Below are 17,953 nucleotides of genomic sequence, written 5' to 3'. Positions count from 1 at the left end.
GACCAAAACCCTGTTACCAATGAGGGAAGACCTATTGCCTCCAGAAGAATGGGGACACCATGGAGAGGACATCACCACCACCAATCAGACAAAGCAGGAACAGGAGTATGACAGGTCAGCCAAGGACCTACCTACCCTGGAAACAGGCAGTCCTGTAAGGATCTAGCCATTAGAGAGACACCAGAAGGAATGGACTAAAGGAGTCATGAGGTCATACGAGGTGACTACAGACAGAAGTGATCTGAAGGAACAGGAGGCACTTACAAGCCAGCAGACAACACCCAGAGAAAGCCGACAGACAACCATTTTTATGCCAACCCCACAGGGAGGGAGGTGACTCCACAGAGAAATAGTTTGCTAGAGACAGATGACAAGGAGAAAGAGACTGGTCACTCCCGGTGTGATGGCTTGCTGAGGATAGCAAACTATTTATGGCGTCTGTTGTAAAGATGAGACTCCAAGTCAGATTTATGTTAGCAACCTCTGGCTGAAGGGACGGGGGCAGGGGCCTGGGCAGCAATGATCTGTTTGTAATGTTTATGTTTAAATTATTATAAAATAGGGAAAATGTCCTAGAGTCAGAGGGTCCATGTTCCTTAGAGTGACTGTTATTCATGGACACCCATGGAACAGGGAACAGAGAGAGTTGTGGCTGAGTTGCTTCCAGCCTGTGGGTAGAGCAGTGCACACAGTTTAATAAAGTTCCACCTGGTCAGTTTAACCTGCATTCAGCATCACTCTTCATGAATGAAACAATCAGCTTGTGCAGATTCTAGGTGGAATTCACAGAACTGATCATTTTAAAAAAAGCAACAAAAAAGCAAATCTTCTCTTGGGTAAACTGTTATGGAATAAGTAAGGGAGATTAACTACAGAATAGATGTCTGAACTGAGTTTTAAAGAGAATCATAGGGCCATCTTTATTATATATATTAAAGTATTTGTTGTTAGAAAAGTGATTAAGGCACAAGTCTGGGGATCAGAAGAGCTGCACACTCTTTCTGTGTCCTTGTGCAAATCTCTATATCTTTTCCTCCCTTTGTTTTTTCAGATGTGAAATGAGGTAATAAAATTTACCTACAGTGGATATCTTTAAAAATCGTGAGGCCCTATTCCATGGTTTTATATTTTCCAGTGGGAAATACTAATATCCTATGACAGGAGAATCAAGACCATGACTTGTACTACTCCATGTTATATGTGGTGCTTCCAGTATTTCTAATGGTGGATATACCAAAATTAGGACAGTAAGTTTGACCACTACACTTCACAGCAGTATCTAGGAGGCCCAAATCATTCAGCAGTCACCTGTAATGTTTGGGGGTTTTAGATACATAGGTGACAAGTGCTACAGAAATAACTAAGATACAATGAATATGCTACATTGGAGCTAGAGATGGAAGGGGCCATTTCAATGCAAAGGATGGATAGCTCTCTAGTCTCCCATAATACATTTGGGTTCATCTGCTGAAAGACTCACCCGATCTGTGCTTTTTCCATCCAACCAGTCACATGTGTCCAATTGGTTCTACAGCTGTATATGCATGGCTTGGTTTTATTCATTTCCTTCTTGCCTTTTACTGACCCAGGCAGAGTTTCACTAAATATCATGCTCCACTAGTCTGCTCTGACTTGGGGAAACTTGTGATTTAAATAAGTATACTGGATCTGAAAAAAGTTTCTGTCTCTAGAACCAGGCACAAATGGCTGCTGGGAAAGGAAATTGGCTATTTTGGTGAATGTTTTCCCTCTGAATCAGGGACACTGCTTTTGGAGGTGCCATCTTTTGAAGGAGTTCTAAGATGAAGCAATTGAGGCAATTCCAGAACTTTAAAGTACTCCACACAAAAATGAACTGTATCCAGAGATTCTGCTTAAATCTCATAAAAAAGATTGAATTTCAAGCAGCTATCATCAGTATAGTTTTAAAAGAGAAGGAAGAACACTACTTACAGAGTCACCAAAACCACTGCCTGAAACCCTCCCTGGGACCTCCTCAATCCAGGTATTGAGCAGATCCACATAGCTTAGGTCTTAGTTACCTCCTCCACACATTTCAGTCATATACCTCTTCATCATAAGGAGTATGCACTCATAATTTCTTCTGATAAGATCTAAGTGAATGTTCTCCTCTTGCAATAGGATAATTAATATATGTAAATGCTGAAATTTAAAGGAGATGGACTTGCTATATTTCACAAACCTTTGTTCCCTGTGTGTTTGTGTATATTTGTTTTATACATTATCAGAGAGGTACAACATACATTCCTAAATTTAATCACCTGCTCCAGAACTCCATTTGCTTCCTGATGTTTAACTTTCTGGTTAATTAATTTTTCTTGTTTACCTATGCACAAGCATGAAAAGGAGAACACACAAGGTTACCAGGGAGTACTTTGTGATGTGGTAGGTCAGCAGTGTATCTACTGTATGTGCATCTGTCACAAGACATTTTAACCAGCCTGCTGCTCTCTGAGCTATTAATAGCAGCACTTTTTAAAAGCTTGGGGGAAAAGAGAGAGAAGTTCCTAGGAATTACCAACCAAAAAAGACCTTGAGTAAAATTGTCAAAAGAACCTAAGTGACTGAGGATCCTAAGTCCCATTAGTTTTCCGTGAGAGACTCCTAAGTTACTTATGCATTTTCAAAATGTTAGGAAAAAGGGGTGAGGTGGGAAATTGAAACATTTCATTCTGAAAATGTTGAAACAGGATGTTTTGACATTGTTGGAACTTTGCTCCCCATTTTTTTTTTAAATACAAAATGTAATTGCAGTGAAAGACATAATTTGGCAAAGTGTTTAGATTTTGACAGAACAGCATTTTAAAAAGAAAACTGTTCCATCAAAGCTGTTCTAACCAGCTCTTCCCTAGACTTCTCTGAAGGCAATAGGAGACAAATCTCCACAAGCTGTGGAACATCCACCTTTGTCAGCTGCTCAAATTAGATGACCTCAATTTGAGTCAATAGGGAGACCTTAGTGATGGGTGAACTTTATGTAAGAGATGGGAATGTTATACTAAAAATTAGCCTAGGGCACTGAGGCAGAGTATTTTTATTCTGACTACCTAAAATACCCCAGCTGAGGAACCACTGCTAACTTCTGAAGCGGAGACATGTGATTAAATCACAGCTTGACTGGGGATTTGCCTTCCTGTGTACTTCACTTCTTTAAAAGAGAGAGAGAGAGAGAGAAACAAACAAACAAAAAGCACATCCCGCACCTCTGAGGATACAAGAACTATTTTCATATTTAGTCATTCTACAGAGAGTGAATATTCTAACTGTATATACATTTTGCTCATGTGTAATATTTAATTCTGTTTCACATTTATAAACTATTTCCTAAGACATATGAAATGGTCTCAGGGAAACACACTGCAAAAATCACGCTGTTTCCCAACGATTGCAAAGACATCATATCCACATAAGGCAATGGCAGCCCCTAAAAAGACAAATGGAGCACACCAAAATCTGTTTTTTTAAATTTTCCTTCCAGTAATTATCTATTCCCCATGGTGTTGTTAACTCAAACATCATCATCAGGCTTATACATGAGAACCAGAGAGTGAAATTGACTAGAAATGGAGGACATATTGAATGGTGTGTTACTCTGATTTTATGCTAGGGTAAGTCCATTGTAGTTAATGGATTCACCCCACTATAAACCTGGCATTGACAGTGGAGACTCAAACTAAGAAAGTGACATTGTCCCATCTAATTTTATTATCCAAGCTACATGATAGAAAAAAAGTGAAGAAAAGGCATATTTAAGTCAAAGTACATTCAATTTTTAAAACTTTTGCAATTTAAGTAACAAAACGGTGCTACAAGAATAAAAATAAATGAGGAATTGTTTTATATATTCAGTACATCATTTGTACCCCCCTTCATTAGCAATCTATATATTCTAAAGCATAGATATAAAGAGATTGTGGTGGGTTACACGAATGTCGCACTGGGTCAAAGGGGTTAAAAGAGAACACTGGGCCCAAGTAACCCCACCACTCCAAGCCTGCCAAGCATGCTTCAGCTGGAGGAATGCATTAAAAGAGCTCAGAAGCTCAAGCAAAGTTTGGTAAATAAGCTGCAGGAGAGAGGAAACCTTCTCTAGGAAGTTAGAAGGTTGAGCCTGAGAGTGGACCACAGGCAGGGCCTTCTCTAACCACCATACCATTTGAGAACTTACAAAGCACTGTTTCTTTGGACTCTTTTTCTTGAGAGACTGACTGACTGGAGTACAGATACCATGCCCCAAACTGAAGAGACCTGTTGGTAGGAAGTAGCCCAGGGAGACAAACTTGGCCTTACTGCAGGTAGGACCCTGCCGATGCTGCTTCCTACAGGGCCCGGGGTGGGACCTGGTGGAAGGGGAGTTCCCCGGCCCCCCTGCTGCACCCTCTCAAGGGCTGAGGCCCAGATGCAGGTGGAAAGCAGAAGATTCCTGGCTTAAGGTCAGGAACAGATTTTGCTGCTGCTCTGAGAAGGGCAAGGTGGTGTGCTGACTCCTAGGCTGCCTGGCCCTCCAAGCCCCCTAACACAGAGATATAGTAGAACCAGACAGTGTCATCTCCCCTTTAGCTTCCAAATACATTAGGATGCATTCATTTTTATATTTAGTTCTATATAGCCTGTTACCTCACCACAACTACTGAGCTCCAAGTGCTACTTTTATGAAGTTTTCAGTGCCAGTATCATACTTTGTTCCCAACATATGAGAATCCATTCTGCCCTAGATAAACATAAATGTGTTGCAAGAGTTGTGTCAGAGTAGAGCTGGTTGAAACTCAGAACTTCCTAGGGGTCATTCTAACACTGCTAAAGAAAAAAAAATCCACAACCCTACTCAGACCAACAACTAGAAATTTCAAGATCTCCTACAAAAGATAAAATTACAACAACAACAACAAAATCTAACAGTTTCAGTTTCCAATTTGTTTGGCTTCCCAATTCTCTGGCAGGAAACTTGAAAGCCATGAGCCAATCTGGGGCTGCAGAGTCTAGGCCCCTGGATCCACAGAAGGGAGGCTGGAAGCACCAAGAGCCCCAGTTGAAGTCAGAATTCTTAACTCTTCTAGAGTCCCTACTGGTGTGGGACTCCCCTCACTCTCGATGATTCCATAGGCTACCACTGCCTCACCAGGAATAGCCCAGAAAGTCCCCAAGAGACAGGAGCAGCCCAAGAAGTCAGTTTCATTTGGAAAAAAATATGTAACTGAAACCATCATGCAGAACAGTCATTGAACCCAGGGTCCCAGCTTTGGGGCAGCCTGCATGGTGGGACTGCCCCTGAGCCAGGAACTATGGAAACCCAGTCTCCCCAGCAGCCCACCAGGCTTCTGATGGAAACTTGCCTGTTTTTGCAAAAGTTGGTCAAAGTCACAATGTAGTGGTGTGAACATTCCTGACCAGCCCTATTTTTGTCCAGAGGGGAGAAAAGCCGTCTTCCACTAATTCCGGGTTAGGAGATAAATGTGTGCTAAGAGTAGCCTGGGGATTGATTTAAAAAACAAACAAAAACTTCTCAATAGTGCCTGTTCAGGCAGATCTGGGGAATTCTGTGAGGCTTTTCATTTGAGCCCCTAGCAATGAGGACCAAGATTCAGTGCATGTCTTTCTATCTGACCTCCTCCCTGTACCACAAATGCCAGATCGGGAGTCGGAGGCTGGTGGGGAATTTGTGCTGAGCTGGTGTGTTCTATTTTACCCTCAGGAGAATCTAGTTACTTTTCCACACCGCTGTCAGTCAGCACAAAGCTGTATTCTAGCATAAGGTGTCACTGGACTTTGAGCCTTAACAATGTTATTTAAACTAATGTCCCATTAGTTGGGAACTTCCCACTGACTTGGTGCCCCCACCGCTCGCTCCCCCAATAATTCTGGTTTAAGACCATTATATGGGTTCTGACAGTGCTCAAAAGCCCCCAATGAAATCAGGGATCTGTGGTGCTAAGAACTGTACAAAACACATAATAAGCTGAGGTACCGCCCCAAATAACTTGCAGTATAAAAACAGACATTTTATATTCTCCATTTTACAGATAGGAAATGGAGGTACAGAGAGATTATGTGATCACCTAGAAAGTTGTGGCAGATCCAGAAATTGAACCCAGCTCTCTTAAGATCAAGTCCAGACCGTTAACCACAAAACCATTCTTCCTCTCAGCACCAGTATTCAAACCGACCCAGCTTATCAAACTGAGGGTGTGGGAAATGGATAAGAAAATGTATAGCCAATCTAGTTACTGTAGTGACACCATGCCTAAACAGCACTTTACAGACATCAACTATTCTGCATACCATGACTGTACAAACCAGTCAGTTACCAACAAGGATAGAATTCAGGATGCCTTTTTGTTCAAGAGACCACTTGTTTACCATTTGAGTTAAAGAAGAACATTATTTGTTTTGTAGTAGTAGTAGATCTTACATCTTCTCTAGACTGTAGTCACTGGATCAGAAGTCATGTACACCTCTGATATTCCATCCAGTGAAGTTCAGTAGTGCTCATACATTTGGTACGTTACACTATGCTACAATCTTTCTTTTCTTATACGCACCATTGGAAAACTCACCATGTGTAATTATCATGACACTGCTGGAAGCAGGAGTTACTATCACAGTAAATGGACCTTTAGTCTGTTCTCGTGTGGCAAGTCAAATGTTCATAACTGTAAAGTCTATGTAGTATGAGGGGGAAAAAAAGCACAAACAAAGTATGATGACGGTAGCAGCCTGCATGGAACATGGAGGAAGGAGTTTGGAGGAGGTATCAGGAAGTCAGTGTGTATTCAAATAGCTGGAATGCTAGCTGCAGTTGCAGCATCTCTGTAAATAGTTCTCTTAATAAAGAAAGTTTAATTTTACAAGCATAGAATCCTCTTCGGGTTATTACCCAGCATGAGGTACATAAAACAGTTATGGCTAGAAAAGTGAATCTGTAAAAAAAAAAAAAAACACTTTATTATTACATATATCAACTGTAGTGGATGGCGTCACCTCCCTTCTGCATTAGAGCGGCTTAGTTTACTGACAAAAATACCTTTTTATTGAAATCAGCACTACTGAGTCAATGTAACAAGAGCAAAGCAGATCTGCATGCCATTTGGCCAGTTTAGTTCCATTCCAAGATTTTATTGTTCAGTGATGACTGGTGATAATTTCTTAAAGAACACAACTGGATTTCTAGATGACGGACTGTGCTGCCAGGGCTACCAGATATCGTAGCTTGTTTTGACTGGTACACTAAGCACATCAGGTATACCATAAAAATTAGGAGGAAACAATAGGGGGGTACAGAGATGATTTTACAATTCAATTGTGTCCACTAAATCTGATATTTTTAGACATATGTAAGAAACAAAAACGCAGCTGGCAGACAAATTACATGAGGCAGCTAGAGGGATTTCTTTTAAAAAATAGAGTCTTCAGGTGAAACATTATTAATCTTGGATATATTGTACACTCCAGTGATCTAGCTACAGATTTAATCAAAATAGTTCTGCTAGATTGTCTGTACAGTATTAATATGGATTATGTTTTCAGTGATTGATTCAAAATGATCTGAAGACATGCAATGTATGATCTAATGTTCCCTATTCATAGTCCTCCCAGGTGAATTTCAGTCCTTCACAGAGGATCAGTAAAGACTGATGCAACGTAGGTCACACTGAAACCAGAGTCTTAAGCTTTGCATAGATCTTGGGTCAGCCATTTGCACTGGAATGAGTTTCACCCTCTTTGCACTTGAAGGATTGCAATTTTTCATTTATTTTAATATGGTTGCAAGCCTTTTACATTTTTAATACCAATTAAAACCAGAAAACAGTCTACAACCATAGACAGTCCCTCAGTCTGTGCATGCTACTCCTACATGAACTAAAGAAAGCTTTGCATACAGATAAAGGGTAGTACATAACCTGCGGTAAACTTCAGGGCAGTCAACAAGCCACTGGCTCTCTCCTTGGCAGAAAGAGATCAGTGCAGAAAAGCAGAATCAAGAAAGTCTGTTGTATTTAAAAGGCAATGACTGTAATAAATAAATGTATCCAATTGCTATGACAACTGATGTTCCTTGGATGGCAATGAAATGTGCCTCTAATCTGGACCTGACACTCATTAACACTGCTCCAACTGTGCAGGTTTTAGTTTAGTTTCTTTAAAAAAGAAAAAAAGAAAAAGAAAAAGAAAAAAGAATGAGGTTAAGAAAAAGAGAAAAAGTTAAAATTATTGGAGTTTTGATTTTTTTCTATAAAATCCTGATAATTTAGATACAAGTTAAAATGGTGTTGGAGATAATTAAAAACATCATTATGATACCCTTGGGCTAACACACTGATTTTTGTTGTTTTACTTTCAAAAAGGAACTAGTCAGTTCAGTCAAGATAGGGGAATTTTTTAAGGCTAATGCTTTATATCTAATTTATTGCAGAAATGGTGGTGGGAGAAGAAGGGAGAGATTGAGTGTTTTTTAAGTTAATAGGAGTGGGGAAAGTTCCTTATTGTTGCTATGGTAACAAAGATGTGTTTTCTGCTCTCTTTTCTCAGAGCCTGCATTTGGCAGACTCTTAACTTTCAACATGGACTAGGCTTCCTCTCCTAGACGTCAACAACTTGTCATAAAAAAAAGAGAGAGAGAGAGAGAAAGAAAGAAAGAACCTGGAATAGCATAAAAGTCAATTTGCTGGATTATGTTTAATTAGACTTGCAGCTTTTATGGATGAAATGACAGTAACTGGTTGCATCAAGGTAAGATGTGTGTTTGCTGAGGAGTCTTTGAGTAAATAAAGATTGTGATCCAATTTACCCCTGCAATAAATGTCTTAACCCTTAAAAAAAAAAGATTGTACCATATGGTCAGATTTCCAGTAGAGAGGACTATGGGTCTTTTCTGTTATCCTTTATTACATTCTCCCATTCTGAGAACTCCCATCAAGACTGCTGGGAAGAGGCAAGCTGCCAAGTCAGTTCCTTACTCCAGTAATTCTTATTACTTTAATGAGGAACAATGGGTCCCATAAGAACTGGAAATGGAATCAAAGTCTCTCCAAGTGGAGTTAGAAGACAAATTTCATAAGCAAACCAGAAATTATTAATTCTTATTCATTAAAATTAGCCAGGTATCTCCTTTCCCAGCAAAACTTCACATTTTCTCATTTGATTTTCAGTATTCTTTCCATTCTAGCCCTTCCCCAGGCTTTTAGCTCCAGAACACCTAATTCTCTGATACATCTTAAGACCCTTCTTTGTGCTTCTGCGTGAGCAGACTTCAGGTTAATAAGGAAGAATTCATTTTAGAGAGACCGGTGATTACTTAAAAATGGCATCATGGTGTTTACAGTGTCCTCACTAATACCCTGTTCTCACCATTTAAAAGTTAAAGATGTTTTTCTAACTGCCAGCCCTGAAAATTCTACTGAGAAACTGAAAGTCAAGGTGGATTATTTCCTCTTCATACATTATCATCAGTAATATGGACTCTGAAGTCCAAGTTAGTCTCTCTTTTATATCCTACGCCAGACCAATGAAGCATAATGGAGTTGCAAATTTGTAAATGAGGGCATAATAGAAGAATGTAACAAGCATGATTTTGCCTATATCCTCTGTATTATTGATGCTGATGATCCACGAGAACCAAATAATTCATCCCAATTCTCCAAACCGAAGTAGGAGTTTTGCAGCTTTGAAAAAACAACAACTAGGAAATATATTTTAAAAATTGGCAAATTTGATTTTGAATCATGGAGAGAACATCAGAAAGTAGGCCACTTTCAGAGAGTCACTATTCACACCACACTCCAGTAAGGAGACAGTCCCAAAAAAATGTAAAGATGACCTTGTAAGGTTCTACATGTATTTTCTCTCAGTGATTCCATGTCATAGTTGATTTCCCTGGATTTTACCTGCAGCAGGGTATAAAGATGTCATATAAATATAGCATCATGCCAATAAACTGGCCAATTTCTGTAGATATGTTTTTAAAGTCCCAAAACTTATGTTCAGAATTCTGTATTTCTCATGCAAAACCAAGGCAAAGTCAATCAATCAAGTACAAACTAGTTTTCCTCTTCATTTATTTTCTTCAGAATTTTGTATGGCCCACACATCATTGTAGTATCCGAGTGCCTTCCCTGTAAAATTAATAGCAATTGGGTCAATTTTGTTTGTGATAGGTTTTTTTCTTGGGAGGGTGTATGTGAAGGTAGAGAATTAGTAATAAAAAGGGGTGTTGGAATTGTGAGCATCACTTATGGTGGAAAGGTTTTCTCAAAGAGAAGGGCTTTACAGCATTTCTTAAAGATAGTCAGACTGGATTTTCCTGAAGTTCTCTCGAAGATTGTTAACATATCTAGATCCCCTTGACAGATAACAGTTTGTCCTCAGCTCTCACAAGTTTCCTCCAGGGATCTGATTATCTCAGAAGTCTGTATCTGTTGTGATGGTTCATACAACAAAATTTGGTCTTTGATGTAGCTATGGATTGATCCATTTACCCTTGAGCCACATAGATGGTGGGCAGCTGTATTCTGTACCAGCTGGAGCCTATGTGTTATCTTGACATTCAGCTTCAGTGATCCAGCTTGGAGATGACAAATTCATAGGTTACTGTGGCTAGGTCCTGCTCCAGGAGGAAGGGATGACGTTTCCTAGCTAGCTGGAGGTGGAAGATGACATTTTTGGAAATATGAGCTAACAAGAGGACTTTGAGGCTTTGCTCCCCTGTGATGAATGGGAAGTGTATATATTTGATGGGAGGCAGAAACAGCCTCATGCCCAGTTCTTTGAAGTGTTTCCCCTTTTCCATCATCATCACTTCAGTCTTGCCTGGGTTCAGCTTGAGCCAGCTGCTCTCCATCCAAGAGTTCATTTCCTAGACCCAGTTTGATATTTTAGTAGTGGCAATGGTTGCGTCACTTGAAAATGAGTCATATAGTTAGCATTGTTGGTGTACTATGTGTTGGCGGCAAAGCCCATGGCATCTCTCTGTCCCTCCCAGTGTTCTCATGTAGATCTTGAGGAGAGATGTTGATAGTTGGGACCCTGCAGTTGAGGGCCTTCATAGAGCAGGAAACTTTACCCAACATGAACAAGTTCACTGGGGGAGGAACAACTGGAGCTGTTACAGTGCTGTACCATCAATCACTGCTGTGGCAGGATTTTCAACCCTCTTGTTTTAAAATGTAATCCCTTGTTACTTTTTCAGCCCTACTCATGTATTTGGTTACTGATTTGGGACCTTAAACAATTTATTTACATAAAATAAAGATTTCCAATTCACCTTTAACAATCTTTTTATGTCAAAATCATCAAATTAGCTATCAGGTTGAAGTGAAACTGCTTGAAGAAAAACATACACTTGAGTATGTTTAATGCTTCTGAAAATCATTGGTGTGGAATGATGGACAAGCCCCTAACACTCTATGCAAAGGGCCTGTCTGCACAGGCAAAGCTTTCCTGACATAACAATGTTATGGTTTCATTTCTGTCTCCTTGCTATTTTGTTTCCATTTTCAAATCAATTTGTTTGGCTGGAACAGGAAGAGTATTTCAACCCTTCCAAGTACTTTGTTAGTGACTGAATGTTTTTATTTATATACATGTAATAAAGAAAGCAACAATTATTCTGATCAGCATGGAACTTTAATGTAAAGAGTAAGCATTTTACACTATGTTTCACTAAAGATGACTCCTCCTGGGACAAGAAACCCAAAGAAGCAAATGCTTATCACCAGCAGTGGGGCTATTATTGTGAGTAGACTAACACAATTACTCATATTAATAAGCACTAAGCTAAGTAGCAAATGGTTGTAGGATCAAGCCATGAATTAAGGGGGTGGGGGAATCTCTTACCAGAATTGCCAAACAAAAACATTCAAATATTAGTTTATATATATATATATATAGTATTCTTTTTCCTCTGGTTTTTGAGCTTTTCAGTCACATTTGGGTCACATTTTCAAGTTTTATCTGAAACCATAAGGACTAGACTAATTCAAAAATATATTATAAAATATTACTCTAAGAAAAACACCAAATATTTCAAGAGTTGGCAAAACTATTTTATTTAGAGATGGGCTTGGACCTCAAGTTGGTTCATGATACCAGATTCAGATGGTAGTTTCTGACTGAAATCTTTCTAAAATGGGCTGACTACTCGGGAAATTTGGGAATGTTTGGCTCTAGACCTGGATTTAAAACCACAAGTCCAGATTCTGACAATTTAGATTTGAGTCCATCTTTACTTGTACTAATAATACAGCAGGCAGGAAAATGAATAGGAACCAGTGATGTTGGAAACAGACAGTGACAATCATAAGAATTTGTAAATTCCTTTGTGGGATTATAATGGGAGACTGCAGGGATCATAGGCAATGTAGTGGCAAAGAAAAATCCATCAGTATGAATATTTTAAAGGGATAAATATATTTTAGATTAAAAATATGCATTAAAATAGTGAATCTTAAGAAATGATTATCACTGTTTCAATATTTCCATCGTCCTATAGGATTCATATCTTTAAGTGGGGTCTCCAACCTCCTCCAGTCTGAGGAGAGATTGGAATGGAGAAATTCAAAATTTGTTGTAAAGTTTCTCCATTTCAAATGCTTTCTAGTGGTGACACCAATTCACTGAGACATTCTTTACATCTGTCAAATTGTCATCTTCTTGTTTTATTGTTAATCCTGCTTCGATATATTTAAGACACTTCTTTGAAAACAGCTTTTTTACATATGTATTCTTCTTTGTAATTAGTTGCGGCGATTAGAATATCTTGTATATTACACTGATGTTCCCCCTTAATGAGTTCTGTTATGTTCTCTTCTCAACACTTCTTAAACATTGTTTTAAATGAACATTTAAGCTATTGGCAAAACACTGAAGTCTTGCTGCTGAAGTGCTCTTTGATCTGCATTGCAAATTAGCAGCTAAGAACATGTCTGTTTGGTAACCGTACAGCAAAAGTTATAGAAATCTCACAAGTATTGGGATGAGGTTATTCTTCCATGAACCAAAGAGCTAAGCACAATTTTGTTCCAAAGAAACAGCAAGAGAAACATTTTTCATACTTCCATTGATTTAACAGCTATTATATGGCATTAAGGGGACATATTTCCAGCCTTCAGCCTCTACTTGTGTTAGCCATAGCTTGTGCCTACACTTTGCAAGTGCAAATTCCTGCTAACAATTACATGAGAGCCCTTTGAGACATCTAACTCCCAAAGGCATGCAAGTGCTAGAATATATGCCCACAAACCCCACTGGGGCTAAAAGGATGTTGTGGGTGAAACATACAAGTGTTAGCACACCCAGTACATTTAAATGCACGCATAGGACACGTGACTTTGTTTCAACTCCCTGATTAGAAGTTATAGCTTCCCAATCAAGTGTTGGGTACAATATTCATGTTTATAAGTTAAAAGCTTTCTGTGAATATTCTTTAATATTTGCTTAAAATGCTCCTGTCAAGATGTATTTCTGAGCATATCCATGTAAAGCAAACAAAAGGGCACTAATACATACTCTTCATTACAGTAAGACAAAACACCACCCTCAAAAACAAAAAGTACCTGGAATAACTCCAGGAAGAAACCACTGTTGGCCTGCTTGATTGAATCAGTCATTCACACTATCTAAAGAGAGTTACCCTCTGATGTTTTGGGGAATGAAATTAATTTGGCCCTTCATGAAGTTGCTGTGGCAGTTTGGTGATCATTTTGGATGACAGCTCTACCCTTGGCAGGATGGCCAGGTAATGATGATAAACAACCATCTTCTGAGCTCCTGCGTAGGATTCCATTATTCAGCATAATCATATGTTGTACTGAGTATATGTGACACGCTTTTTAAGTGCATTCAGGGCCAACTGGCTGGCTGCCTGGATATTTGTTTTCTTTCAGCTCTTCACAGTAGTAGCAAGACCTGAATGGGGCAGTGAGATATTGCACAAACCTTTCATTTTTATTTATTTCCTTTATTTTTTTATTTGTTTATTTATTTTTGTGGGGGAGATTGGAGTTTCAAATCTGACAAGACAAATCAATTTGGTGGCTGCAGTTCAGATCTTACGTTGGCAGAAGTTACATCAATAACACCACTCAAGAAATTCAGAAATGTGGTATTTTACATAGGAGACTGCAGATCAATAAACACAAGGAACATGTCCTTGCCTCTCCTGCTGAGGTTTGTTCACTCCACGTCATGATAACGCATCAATAAAGCTGTCTAGGCACTTGGCTGTTGTTACACACTAAAATCCCCAATGTTATCAGTCATTCCAACTTAGTTTTCACAAAGATTTTCTTCTGATTAAACAGTCTACATTTCAAACAGCTGCATATCAGCTGAAGAGGTAAATGGGCAGCAAGGGCTACAAGTCACATGCTCAAAGGGATTACAGTGTTTTCACTATCTTTGAAAGTGGGCCTCTAAAATTAATAAATTTGTCACTAATGTACCACAGATAGGAGGGTGGCATGAATGACCTGGGTCAAATGGTCCCTTTGACTTCCATGAGAAAAAGCAACCTAAATGAGGTTGAACTTTCCATTGGCATATAAAGGTGAGGACAGAAGAGCCACTTCCATGGTGTCATTCTATAGTCCCCGTGTGAGTATTTAGTACATCCGTAAAACGCCTATAATCAATCTGCAAACTCCATTCCGTGTGGTGAATGCCATTTTGATTGTAAACTGTTTTGCACCCATCATTTTTGCATCATAGCCTCCCTCTTGGTCAGGACACTCAGGAGGTGTTGGGAAGAATCCTTACACCTAGCAGAGGGGCTAACAACCCACCTGAAACTGGTGGATACACATGCTGCATGGCTAAGCCACACCTCCACTGCTGCTACCCATGATATCATGGCTACACTACTGTTTATATTCATGACTATGTTTATGCAAGCAGGGGAAGCCACTCCCTCAGCCTGTAGTGTAAGCATAGACATAGAGACAGTGCCTGGATGCTGCTCAGATCCACTGGGCTTAAAAACATAAGGGATCCAAAGGTTGAGTCCAACACAGCAGTCTGGTGTCTGACCAAATGGCAGCTTAGCTGTAATACCTGCATTCCTTCTTAAAACTTCCTTGACTCCTGTGGCATATAAGCAACCACAGGAAAAAGGAACCATTAGCAACACAAAACCAAAGGAGGCATGTCCAGGACTCTGATCCCTGAAGCAACATGGAGAATGAGCAGTTTGTGAAGGACAGATCCTGTCTCCATGGATGATGGTATGTCCTTCCTCAATGATCCACTAGATTTAGAAGGTTGGAATCTTTCCATCTTTCTTCATGCTCTTGCTCCCAAACCATCCCCCTTTGGAGGATATTCCATACGGAGAATACACTGTAGTGGAATTTTCTAGCCACTCCGTAACTCTCTGAATGATTGTCAATGGAAGGGGGGAATCTGGTCTTTTATGGGTAATGTTAGTATTTTTAATTTTAGTAACTTAATTGCACTTGTCCACATTCTCAATTTAGGCGATTCTATTCTGTTCCCAATGCTGCAGAGGAATCTGCAATCCCATATATTACTTTTTTTATCCTAGACTTCTGCATAGTGTTGCTGTACACTGTTAAAGAGCTACCATGATTCACCCAAGGGGAGGCTCAATTTCAGTGTTTGATGAGACAGTTCCTGTACATGTGTGGGCACAGCGATAAGGAGAGGTAATTAGGGATCCTGTGGGAAAGGCACTATCTAAAAAGATATTATTTAAGAAGGGAGCATGGAGTAGGATCACTAGCTTCAAGTCCCCTATAAGTCAGGTCCCCCCTCCAGAGGAAATAAAATAATCACAGACAGGTTCAAATGAAACAAGCCAAGCATGTTGTTTTCTTTCTACTTACTCCCACTGTCTGCAAACTACACAAGGCTGTTTCATTAAGCTAAGGTTCTAGGTTGAGAAACCAAAAGCAAATATTACTCTCTGCACACCAATATAGTCATCTTCAGCAGAAACAAGGCAAAGAATTCCCAGCTACTCCTTTCCCTTACCTGTGGTCTGGCTTTGGAGACTTCTAGGTTAGGAAAAGAGCAACTTCTCTCTCTTCTCAGTTTATTTTGCTTAGGAAGCACAGCTGTCAGTTCTGCCTCCCAGCAGCTCAACAAACTGCAGCTGCCAGCTCTTCTCTTCTAAGTCTGGCTGCTCAAGCTGTCTTTCAGGGCTTATTTCCCCCTTTTTATGCAGCTAAGGACAGTATTGACAAACTCAGATGTCCAAAACTCTTGGGGAGTCAGGTTCCAAATTAGATCATAAAACTGAGCTTTAAAATAAATAAATAAATTCAGATTTGTTGTGACATTTTAGGGGAAAACCCTCCACCCCAACTTTGCGTATGATCATATAGTCATAGATTTTTAAGGTCTGAAGGGATCCTTTTGATAATATAGTTTGACCACCTGCATAACACAGAGCGAAGAACCTCACCCAGTAATTTCTGCATCAAGCCTATATGTTCTTAAACCCATAATCTCTGGTTGAGCTACAGCATATCTTTCTGAAATATAGCCAGCCTTAATTTAAACCTTCAATTGATGGAGAATCCATAACACCCCTCAGTAAATTGTTCCAGTGGTCAATTACCCTCACTTAACAATTGCACCTTATTTCTACTCTGACTTTGTCAGGCTTCAGATTTCAACGACTGGATGTCATTGAGACACTTTGAAGTTCACTGAAGGTATTCAGTCACCACCTGTATTGCAACTCTGGGTGCTTTAAATGCTCAGCGGCTGTGGCTCCCAGTTAGTGCTTGTAGGGGTCCTCAACAGCACTTCCAGCCCTACAAACATCTTTTTGCAGTGCCCAACCCCTCTTGCTGTAACACCCCCAAAACTATATGAAGTTTGCTGCTCATTTAAAGAGTCAATGCCCAGCAACTTATTAACTTAACTGAAATAACACATCATTCTCTTCAATCACAGCACTGAGTTGGTTTACATTAAAAGTAAAATATGTTTATTGACATAAGGACATAGGTTTCAGTGACACCAAGTAGAAGTAATAGGGGTAGAAATGGTTACAAACAATCAAAAGTGAAAATATGCTACTAAAACCAAAACTCAGCTTAACAAACCAGTGTCTTTTGTTCAAAGTTTCTTCACCATTGTGATTCTTCCAGCATGGCTGGATGGTTCTTAGCCAGGATCCAACACAGAGCCCAAAAGCTGGGTTTTTTTTTTCTCCTCAGGTAAAGGATAAGTTAGAAGTTCTCTTCTCCTCTCTTCATAGTCCCGGAGACCTTTGAAATGTATTCTTCTGATGTGTATCCCCAGATAAAGGTCCTTTCCCCTGCTGTGTATAGAAGCCATGCCGTCTGGTATTGATGCCATGCTGCCTTTTCTCCCACTTTTGATTTTTTATAAAACAAATGCTCTTCTTTAAATCTCTGATACAAATGAATAGCCCACTGTCCTTGGCCACACCTGGCTTGAGTTGTCAACCCCTTTCCTTTGTCTGGAAAAAAACTGTTTATCAACTTCCCCTGCCATGCCAGCTTTAAAAATATTTTAGTCACATATTTTCAGCATAATTCTTTGTAGGTTAACCATTCATATGCCACACAATATTAATGACCCACATGTTACCAGTTTACATTAGATAACTTAACGTGACACCTTTTAGAGCAGTGTTTCCCAAACTTGGGATGCCACTTGTGTAGGGAAAGCCAGTGGTGGGCCGGGCCGGTTTGTTTACCTGCTGCATCCGCAGATCCAGTCAATTGCAGCTCCCACTGGCCGCGGTTCGCTGCTCCAGGCCAATGGGAGCTGCTGGAAGTGGCGGCCAGTACGTCCCTAGGCTCGCGCCGCTTCCCCTTTGTAGGTTAACCATTCATATGCCACACAATATTAATGACCCACAAATTACCAGTTTACATTAGATAACTTAACGTGACACCTTTTAGAGCAGTGTTTCCCAAACTTGGGATGCCACTTGTGTAGGGAA

The sequence above is a fragment of the Trachemys scripta genome, chromosome 4, assembly GCF_013100865.1.
Source record: "Trachemys scripta elegans isolate TJP31775 chromosome 4, CAS_Tse_1.0, whole genome shotgun sequence".
NCBI lineage: Eukaryota > Metazoa > Chordata > Testudines > Emydidae > Trachemys > Trachemys scripta.
Note: the sequence above shows the minus strand (reverse complement) of the source record.